This window comes from Phacochoerus africanus, chromosome 6, assembly GCF_016906955.1.
Source record: "Phacochoerus africanus isolate WHEZ1 chromosome 6, ROS_Pafr_v1, whole genome shotgun sequence".
NCBI classification, from domain to species: Eukaryota; Metazoa; Chordata; class Mammalia; order Artiodactyla; family Suidae; genus Phacochoerus; species Phacochoerus africanus.
This window is the reverse complement of record NC_062549.1, coordinates 68,777,143-68,787,506: the sequence shown is the minus strand read 5'-3', so window position 1 is coordinate 68,787,506 and position 10,364 is coordinate 68,777,143. Positions and strand designations below refer to the sequence as shown.

The 10,364-nt window shown below is 43.8% G+C and overlaps 3 non-coding genes across 3 annotated transcripts; all 3 read left to right on the top strand.

Moving 5' to 3' along the window:
• The first annotated feature begins 2,657 nt into the window (after positions 1 to 2,657).
• Positions 2,658 to 2,751, top strand: TRNAY-GUA (transfer RNA tyrosine (anticodon GUA)). Its single transcript has 2 exons — positions 2,658 to 2,694; positions 2,716 to 2,751. It is a non-coding gene; the product is annotated as a tRNA-Tyr (tRNA).
• Positions 2,752 to 3,219: 468 nt separating this feature from the next.
• Positions 3,220 to 3,308, top strand: TRNAY-GUA (transfer RNA tyrosine (anticodon GUA)). The gene is given in 2 exon segments: positions 3,220 to 3,256; positions 3,273 to 3,308. It is a non-coding gene; the product is annotated as a tRNA-Tyr (tRNA).
• Positions 3,309 to 3,434: 126 nt separating this feature from the next.
• On the top strand, positions 3,435 to 3,507 carry TRNAA-AGC (transfer RNA alanine (anticodon AGC)). The gene has a single exon. It is a non-coding gene; the product is annotated as a tRNA-Ala (tRNA).
• The last annotated feature ends 6,857 nt before the right edge of the window (positions 3,508 to 10,364 follow it).

Sequence of the window (10,364 nt, the reverse complement as noted above, 5' to 3'; positions counted from 1 at the left end):
CCTTTCCTTTTCTCCATGTCTATTATTATTAGGCTCTACTCTGCCTCTCTCCCCAGCCCTATACTCAAGCCATAAACTCTCCCCAGGCAAATCTACTCTGCTTAAGCAGTTCAGGTAGCTCCAGCTGGGGCAAATGCAGCAGCAGCTGTGCAGTGCGGTGGACCTCTGACCTTTGAGCTGCTACCTCTGTGCCCAGAGCCTCTTGGGAGCTCCATGGGGAGATTGGTTCTGTTTCTGCAAGCTTCTAGAATGTGTACTCTGAGCTGTTATTTTCTCCATTCTGGGCTATGTGTCCATACAATCTCATTTGCCTTCCACATTCCAGCAATTATTTAAAAGCTCAGGTTTGCTGATTGTATCTACTTTGTTTTCCATGAGACACTAGACTTTTTCTTCTTGTATATATTATCTTTCACTGGGATCCTAGGAAGGAGGGATGCAGTTGTATGTGTCCAACACTTCACAATGTATCCTCATATAATGATTTTTATTTTTTCTATTATAGCTGGTTTACAGTGTTCTGTCATTTTCTACTGTACAGCAAAGTGACCCAGTCACACATACATATATACATTCTTTTTTCTCCCATTATCATGTTCCATCATAAGTGATTAGATATAGCTCCCAGTGCTATACAGCAAGATCTCATTGCTTATCCATTCCAAAGGCAATAGTTTGCATCTATTAACCCCAAATTCCCAGTCCATTCCACTCCTTCCCCCTTGCAACCACAAGTCTGTTCTCCATGTCCCTGATTTTCTTTTGTATCCTCCTATAACTGCAAGAGAAGAAGGATCTCTCTGAGGCCTCTCTTAAAAACGCACTAATCCCATTCCTAAGGGCTCTGCCTAATCACTTCCCATAGGTTCCACCTCCAAATACCATCAGTTGGGCATTAAATTTTTAACATGTGAACTTGGGGGAGGGGCGGGGAACACAAATATTCAATCCTCAGCATCAGTCTGAGGGATAAAATTCAAGAACTTTGCGGGGGGGGGGGGGCGGGGCGCGGCACCATGTAGTGGATTTCTATCACAAGTACAAAAACCAAAAATCAAGAAACATCTTGGCCCTCTTGGAGCATATCACCCCGGTGTGGCTGACTGTGGTGGAGGAAGGCGCAGCAGGAGATTATACTAAGGGGCCAGTGTTCCATCACAGTGACCTGAGCAGATAATAAACACCTTACTGCCACTCTCATAAAATAGAAGGTATGAATCAGACAGAGGCCCTTTTCTCTTAGCCCTATTTACAAGGTTCTGTCCATAAACTTGGGGGGAGGGGTGCAACATATCTCCTCCACTTCTCATGGAGATAATATTTTTTAAACTCAGAAACACGATATAACTCTAAAGAGCTATCAGCTGGTTATGTGCCCCCAAAATGGCAAAATGTTTGCTAGGAAACAAAAATAAAACCCACCATCATTTCGTTCAAACCGTCTGTGCCTGCCCCACCCCCAAGCCTCAATGTTTAACTCCTTTTAACCATGTTTATGGAGTCTTAAAGAAGCCGCTTTCCCACATAAACACCAGCTCTTTTAACCTCACATTTTTCTCTTCCTTAACACATCTTCACATTTTATTAAAACTTTTACTTTGGGGATTTGTTACGCTACTGGGGCGGGGGGGGGGGGGCGGAGATTAAGAACTAACCCTAAACTCCTTTCCACGAATAACTTGAAAATAAAAACTCAGTTTGCTCAAACCAGCATTATGCCCTCTTGGTTAAAATGCTCTCGAGGGCCGAACCCAAATCATTAGTTTTCCTGCTCTGCTGACAACCAAGGGGCTCAATCAACACTTTGGTCAAAAGAAATGTAAAACAGGAACGGGTTCCAAACGCCAGTGTACGTAACGTTTTCCCCTCTACGTTGCCGGGCGTGGGTAAGGTAGTTTAGTGCCTCAGGGACCTCAAGGTCTTCAAGTATCTTACAAGCCTCCAGGAACCAAAGCAGCCAGCTTTGTCCCGGGACCTGCGGGCTTGACCTTGGGGCTCCCTACCCCCTTCCTACCTGGAACCCGCCGACACCGCCCCTCCTCTCCTGGGCTTTGCCCCCGCGCTGCCGTCTTCCATGCGCAGCCCGGCCTCCCCGAAGTGCTCGAGAACATCTGGAAAGTTCTACAGGTGGCAGTGGAAACGAGGCGCCGCAGCTCTCCGCCCTCCAAGTGCGGAAAACATCTCTTGGCCTTTGTGCTTTGCAGAACCCAGAGGAAGTAAAAAAATCTCTGATTCTGAAAACTAAGGTGACCAGAACTGCTGGAGAGGAGGAAGGACTGGGACCTGGTCCTCTGACTCTGGTCAGTCTTACCCTGCACCACCCGCCCCTTCCAGGAGGAAAGGTGAAGGGACATAAAGGTTACAAAATGGTGAAGCTACAACCAAGAGTAAGTACCCTAACAAAGAGTAGGAAGGGAAAAGTGCGACAGTGGTGTTTGCGTCGGAGCCTGAGACTTGACACTCAACTTGGAGGCCTTTTCCCGCCCAGACAGGCTCCCGGGGAGAGCAGCGGCTGGTTTTTCTGCGCACGCGTAAAACACCCGGGCACGCCCCCTCTGTTCCCCGCCCCCTCGGTTACGCATGCTCTCTGGCCAAGAGGCCAACTCGCACCAAATTCTTTTGTGTTGGATCCACGGGGAACCAGCACCTCAGCCGTCCCTTCGATAGCTCAGCTGGTAGAGCGGAGGACTGTAGTTGGTGATCTAACTAAGAGGCATCCTTAGGTCGCTGGTTCGACTCCGGCTCGAAGGAGACAAGTACCCTTTTCGTCGAACTTTGGAAGATTTGTAGTCGCTAACACATTCCAAGTAGAAACTGGCTCTATCGTTTTGTTTGGGTGCGTAATCTTTTGCAGATCCGGGAGCGGAGACGTGACATACAAGTTCCCAGCGGGGCACTGAGCTCGTGCTCCGCAAGGCGGCTGCCGGCCCGCCTTCTGCTTGTTTCTAAAGCGTTTTTGGTGGTTTCCAGCCCTTGAGTCGCACAGAAAAAGCCAGCGCGGGCCAACCGCCGGCTCCCTGGAGCTAGGTCTCCGACCTCCTTCTAAGAGAGCGATGCAGGGCCACGCAGCGAGTGCTCGCTGCAGCTGCACTTCTCGCTAGCCGAGAAGTTAGCGCTCAAGGAACCTGGAAATCACTAGGAAACGCTGCTGAAAGCACAGGAAACGTAGAGAAATGACTAGAAGTTATGAAGCGAAGTTGAAGCGCCACTTTTCCACTCCCTTCGATAGCTCAGCTGGTAGAGCGGAGGACTGTAGACGCAAGTCCGCGGCCATCCTTAGGTCGCTGGTTCGATTCCGGCTCGAAGGAGAGTGCACATTTTTGTTAGTTTGGCTTCAAGTATGGGGCAAGGTCAAGAGTATGGTCAAGAATCTTTGATTTCTAAATAGTCTGACCTCTCTCTAGGGGAAGAGATAACCAGCCGTGGCCAGCGGTGGGGGATTAGCTCAAATGGTAGAGCGCTCGCTTAGCATGCGAGAGGTAGCGGGATCGATGCCCGCATCCTCCAGTTTTTCTCCTAGTCTCACGTGGCAGTTTTGCTTTCAATTCCCTTTCAACTCTAACTCACCAGGCAAGTGAGAAGTTGGGGGACATTAAGGTTACCGCTACTAAAAACTTCCCAGATAAGGGGTAATGGGTGCTCGCGGGTTTAATTTTTCTAATTTTAAAATTTTAGACCATTTGCTTTGTGGAGTTCACGAAATTGGTTCTCCTCGCACCTCCCCACCCCCCACCCCCGCCCCGCAAGAGGATTGCAGTCGCGTCTGTGGACCTTAAGTCTTTTGTGATTCGTGACTGATGGCTGCATTTACAGGGACCCATCTTAATCTAAGCTGCCCATATTTAGGGGGAAGTGACTGAAAAACAAAATAAAAACAGAACTCGGAAAAGGACGCTTGTTACTTTAAACCTACGTTGAGCCTAGGGGGCGAGGACTATCCTGGTCCATTTCGACTGAATACGGAGGGGTGCCTAGCTCTTGGCAGATCCGAGATACATAGGCACAAAGTGTTCCTGAGGATAGGTGAGGACGTGAGAAAGCCCTGGACCAGAGGCTTCTTGTTGGAGGAGGATTATAATGCTGTTTTCCTTCTGGGAATTAACTGTGGTGTTTTAACTAGAGACCACCACTGAGAGGTAATCAATTGGAGAAAAGTTCTAGCTAGGGCCCTTGAGTGTAGTTTATTTTGTTAAACAAAGACAGGACAAAAACAAAATAAACGCGAATATACACACACCAAAAGATTGAGAAATTCAGCAGAACACACACAAAGGCTTTTCTGGTAATAAATTCTATCCTGATGTTCTAGAATATAACCATGAAAAAGCTTTTGAAACCATACCGCAGTTCTCAACACAAAATATCAATCTTTTAGACAAAAGCATCCTTTTTTGAAGATTACAATTAATAAATGAAAAATACTTTTATCCTATGCCCATTTTAGGATTTTAGACAACCTGTATATTTTTGTTACCAATAGGTACAACCTGCTGGGTTTTTTTGGAATATCTTTCATTTTCTAGGGCAGCCCCCATTTAAAATTCTTTTAATTGAATGTATAATTATTCACTTAAAATATATCATTATTTTCATAAAAACAAATTTTATGACCATATAATAGTATAGCCACTGAAATTATACTTATTAGGAACTTCTATTGACATGGGAATGTTAATAACTGAATGTTAAGTGAATAAAGCAGGTACAGAGCAATATAAACAACAGTATAAACAAGCGTAAGTTATCTGTAGAAAACACTGAAGAATGTAGTAAAATGTTAATACTAGTTATCTTTGGGTAGTAGGATTATTACAATTTTTTCTTTCTTAATTTTTTTTTTTTTTAAGGGCCACGCCTACAGCATATGGAAGTTCCTAGGCTAGGGGTCAAGTCAGAGCTGCAGCTGCAGGCCTACACCACAGCCACAGCAAAGCCAGATCGCAGCTGCATCTGGGAACTACACAGCAGCTCAAGGCAAAGACAGATCTTTAATGCACTGAGTAGGGCCAGGGATTAAATCCATGTCTTCATGGATAGCAGTCAGGTTCATTACTGCTGAACCCCACCGGAACTTCTCTTTCTTTTTTTTTTTAAGGGCCGCACCCACTGCATATGAAAATTCCAGGCTAGGGGTTGAATCAGAGATGTAGCTGCTGGCCTACACCACAGCCACACCAGTGCAGGATCCCAGCCGTGTCTGTGACCTACACCACAGCTCAAGGCAACGCCGATACTTAATCCACTAATCAAGGCCAGGGATCAGACCTGTGTTCTGATGGATGCTAGTCAGATTCATTTCCACTGAGCCACAATGGGAACTGCTCTCTTTCTTAAAATTTAAAAATATTTTCTAAGTTCTGAAATAAACATTATTTTAACTGAAAGTGTAGATAAATTTTTGGAAGAAATAACAGCTAACACTTATTCAGCACTTTCTACAAGCCAGACGCAGTTCTAGTTACTTCACATGAGTTAATTCATTTATTTCTCTCTCAAAGAAAACACCAGGCCCAGATGCCTTCAGTGGGATTCTATCAAACATTTAAGGAAGCAATAATACCAATTATACACAAACTTCCAGAAAATTGGAGAGGAGTAATGTCTAACGTATTCTATGAAGCCAGCATTATCTTGATCCCCAAACCAGGCAAAGATAGTACAAGAAAATAAAACTACAGACCAGTATCCTTCATGAATACAGATGCAAAAATTTCAAACAAAATTGTAGCCAATTAAATCTAAAAATATATGAAAAGGAAAATACATCATAACCAAGAAGTTTTTTCCAAGAAAACAAGACTAGCTCAACATTCAAAAATCAGTGTAATTTGGAGTGCCCATCATAGTTCAGTGGAAATGAACCTGACTAGTATCCATGAGGACACAGGTTTGATCCCTGACCTTGTTCAGTGGGTTAAGGATCCGGTGTTGCCATGAGCTGTGGTGTAGGTCACAGACGCAGCTCAGACCTGGGGTTGCTGTGGCTATGGCGTAGGCCAGCAGCTACAGCTCCATTTGGACCCCTAGCCTGGGAACTTTCATATGCCGAAGGAGTGGCCCTAAAAAGACTGAAAAAAAAAAAAAAGTAATTTGTCATAGTACTAAAGAAGAAAAACTATGTGGTGATTTCAGTAGCTGCAGAAAAAGCATCTGACAAAATTCAACATCCATCCTGATTTTTGAAACTGTCAGCAAACTTGGAAGGGACGGCAGAGGGAACTTCTCCAACCTGGATAAAGGGCATCAGTGAAAAGTACACAGCTAACATTATACTTAGTATGAATGCTTTCCTCTTAATATCTGGAAAAAAAAGCAAGAAAGTCCATTTTGGGGTCTCTAGCCAGGGCAATAAGGCAAGAAAAATAAAGAAAAAGACCTCCAGATTGGAAAGAAAGACATTAATTATCTCTATTCAGAAATTTCTCACTAGTTAACGTGATTACACGTTGAAATGATAATGTTAATATGCTTTGAAATTCAACAAAATGTATTGATAAAATTAATTTCACTGATTTCTTTTTTTAATGTGGCTACTCAAAATTTAAAATCACATATGGCTCATATTTGTCACTCACATCTTATTTCTATTGGACAATTAGGTCAGAGAGATAAGTAGGGGCCAAATCATGTCAGGCCTTAGTGATCGATGACTATTAATATCTTTATCCTGGGGTAATATGACCATTAATGGGATTTAAATAGACAGTGACACATGAGAAACAAATTGCAGAAGGCAAGGCAAGAGTGAATTCAGAGAAATCAACTGGCAGGCTGGGGTGGAGGGGAGGTAAGGTTAGACTGTGTGCATTGGGGATGGAGCCTAGACTCCTTGACCTTGAAGCCAAGGTCAAGAGTTCAGGTATAGCCACTGGTCAGGCCTTAGGCTAAAGTATTTGCTACTTTTGTCACTGTTTATTTCTGGCATGTTATTTATGCCAAGAAATGTTCAGATGAAAGAACAATATGTTAGTTTTCAAACATTTCCTTAGAGATATTTATGAGGAATTAAAATTTATGAACACTAAATTTGGAGAAGGAGTAATTATCAAGAAGAAAAAAAGCTTTCAGCCAGAACTTTGAAAACTATCTAATGAAAGAAACGTTTGCTTCTGTTAAGTTCTTTTCAATTCAGTTAATTTTTTTATTTTAGATTTTATAAAAATGTTTCTGTTCATTAAAAATTTTTAAATCACACATTCAGCCTGCCTATTGCGAGAAAAACAGCTGAACTGAAAGACTGACAATGTAGACAGAAGGAGAATGTTAAGTATTTTGTAGACGTCATGAGTTGAGTCCTTGATGTAAGAAGAATGCAAGAATCCTTTTCCTTGAGAGTCCTGGGTTGTATTTTTTCCAAGTATGTGTAATTTTTTCCCTAGTATATTTGTTGTATGAGGCAAATTCTTAAGTTGAATAGTGGTTAGAAAGTGCTTTTTTGGATCACACTCTGAGCTCCAGGATACCACCTTCCTCCCAAATAACATTATGTCCCCTGTGGTCAGATGGGTTATATCCCACAGGACTGATCAACAGAGCCTGGTACTTGAAAAACCAGCTCTGAGCTGCTGCAGTGGCGCAGGTTCTATCCCTAGCCCAGGAACTTCCGCATACCATGGGAAGAGCCAAAAAAAGCCTTGCAAAACAAACAATCAAAAAAACAAAAACAAAAGAAGTGCTGCCTTTGGTCTACATAGAGCACTCCCACTAGTCAAGGGAGGAAGGGAGAGATGGATGTGTGGGTGGATGGATGGGTGGATGGATCAAAATGCAGAGAAGAATTAACAACCTCTCTGTCTTGTTTTTATTTTTGTTTTTGGCCAAGCCCACGTCTGGGACCAGGGATCGAACTCACACACCACAGAGGTGATCAGAGCCACAGCAGTGACAACTCTGGATCCTTAACCCACTGAGCCACCAGGGAACTCCCTCATTGTCTTTGTTTAAGAGGACCAGGTCTGCAAAATATTAAGCATTGGCCTCTTTTTTTAAGCATAGGATTTCACTTTTAGGAGCTTTATTTTAAATTTTAAATTTTTAGGTGACTTAACTAGTGCTGAAGTTGACCTGAAAATCTCAGTCCACTCATAACCTAGTGTTGCAGTCTAACTAAATCTTTTTCCACAATCCCCAACTCTGTCTCCATATCCACCATATCCACATCGTCTGGTGTTTCTCTCCCTGTTTTAATGATTTAGCTAGCCACTAGCCACCAGCTTTCTCTCTTCTGGTGGATACGGGAAGGAAGAATTCACTTTCCTCTACTCTGTCTGTTTTTGCTCTGTCTTGTTTTGCAAGCTTGGAGGCTGAGCCAGAGGCAAGATCAGCCTTCTAGTTCCTCTCATTTTCTCCTCCACCAGGACTGCACTCTGCCTCACTGCTTCACTTCAAAGTGTATCTTTTTTTTTTTAAGAAGTATCTTTTTTTTTTTTTTTTTACAGCTGCACCTGCACATGGAAATTCCTGAGCTAGGGGGTAAATCGCCTACAACCACAGCTACAGCAACACCAGATCCTGGCCACATCTTCGATGCCAGATCCTTAACCCACTGAGCGAGGCCAATGATCGAACCCTCCCATCCTCATGACAGATTATTTACCTGCTGAGCAACAAGGGGAACTTCAAATATCTATCTTTTTTTTTTTTTTTTTAGCTCCACTTTTCATCTTTCTTGTTTGAGGAATGACTACCCAGTTCCTTGAGCTAAGCCTAGGTTATTTTTAAGTACATGGGTTTGCAATTACCTGTGTGCAAGAGACCTAGAGAACCTGTGTGCAAGAGACAAAGAGAACGTGGGTAAAGGAAAGGCTGAGGACATTCTAGCATTCCTGATACTATTCCCTGGGCGCTTACTAATGCCTCCTATCCCCAGACTGCTTGCTCTGTCTTGTTTTGCAAGCTGGAATCTACAGTTGATGATGCTTTTCTTACTACTCTGGGGTTAGAAGAGTTTCATGTCACCCTAATCAGAAAGTACAAAATCTACCAATGAGGTGGACCCAGTTCCTGCTGGAGAATCCTTTACACACATTTCAATTTTCCCCAAAGGTTTTTTAATATCTCATGTTATAGGGCTGGTGTCCAATATGGTAACCACTAGCCCCATATGGCTGTTTAAACCTAAGTTTAAAATAAATGAAATTAAACATTCAGTTCTTGAGTCTCAGTATACACATTTCAAGTACTCGATAGCTACTTGTGGCTAGAGGTCGGACAGCACAGATACAGAAATTTTACATCATTGCAGAAAATTCTAATGGACAGTGTGCTGCAGGCTCTGGACAGTGCAGTGGAGCTTAGTGAATGAGGTCACGTGCTCTGTAGTCAAAAGAAGTGTCTTTGAATCTGCTTCACAACTAGTTGCCCATATGACTCTGGGCAACTACTTAATTTCACGGAGCCACGGTTGACTCAATGGAGATAATAATATCTATTACAGACGTCTATTCTAAGAAGTGACTGGTACTCTGCAAATATCTATGTTTGTGTTGGTACTAAAAGCAAGAGAGTTTAGAACCTCATTGCCTCCCTTCCTGAGATGAAGCACACACTGAGGTCTACACTTCAGTCCTATGCCCTGGACCCTGAAGCCTGAGTTCTCTTGGCCTGGTAGCTAGAGGCTGAAAGAGGTCAAGAGTCTTCTCTGTCTATTGTCAGCCCTCAGTGCCAACTCCACTGTTAGGTATAAACTCGGGTACTTAGGATCCATCTTCATTCCTCTGACTGATGAGGGAATTGGGAAACTTCTGGAGAAAGTGAGAGTCATGATGGTTTTGCCTCCGCTTCTCAATGTATCTGATTGTACCCCTGGCACAGCGCACCTCAAACTGTGGCAACATTCTGTGTGGTTGCCCCTGGTTGGCCTCAACCCTCTGTGCTAGGTGGGGGTGGGGTAGAGTGGGTAGAAGAGGTGAGGAAGTTGTACACCCTCATAAAATCCAGGCCACCTTCGGGAGACTAAGCTAGTTTCCATACCTCCATGGAGGCCCAAGTCCATTCCAAATCCCAGAGCCTTGAAGCTGACTTCAATTCTGATATAGGTCCAGAATTTTTCCCCATCTCTCAGACTCTGGATGATTTGGGAGCAAAAATTTTCTGCCCCCCCCCCCCCCCCGCTGTGTCCCACCCCCAATTCACATCCCCCAACCCCAGACGGCTGGTCTCTGAGAGAGGGGAGGAGCAAGGAACAGAGGAAAGAGGATGAGGAGGGGAAGGCGCTTCTCAGCCATCAACTTGGCTCTTCCTCCTGTGGGATTTGCACTGGTTCCCTGTGTAGCTTCCAGGAGCAGTTTCAAAGCCAGATCAAGAAGGAGCAGAGAATAACAGAGAGCAGAGGACAGAGCACAACTCTACAGCAAGTAATTCAA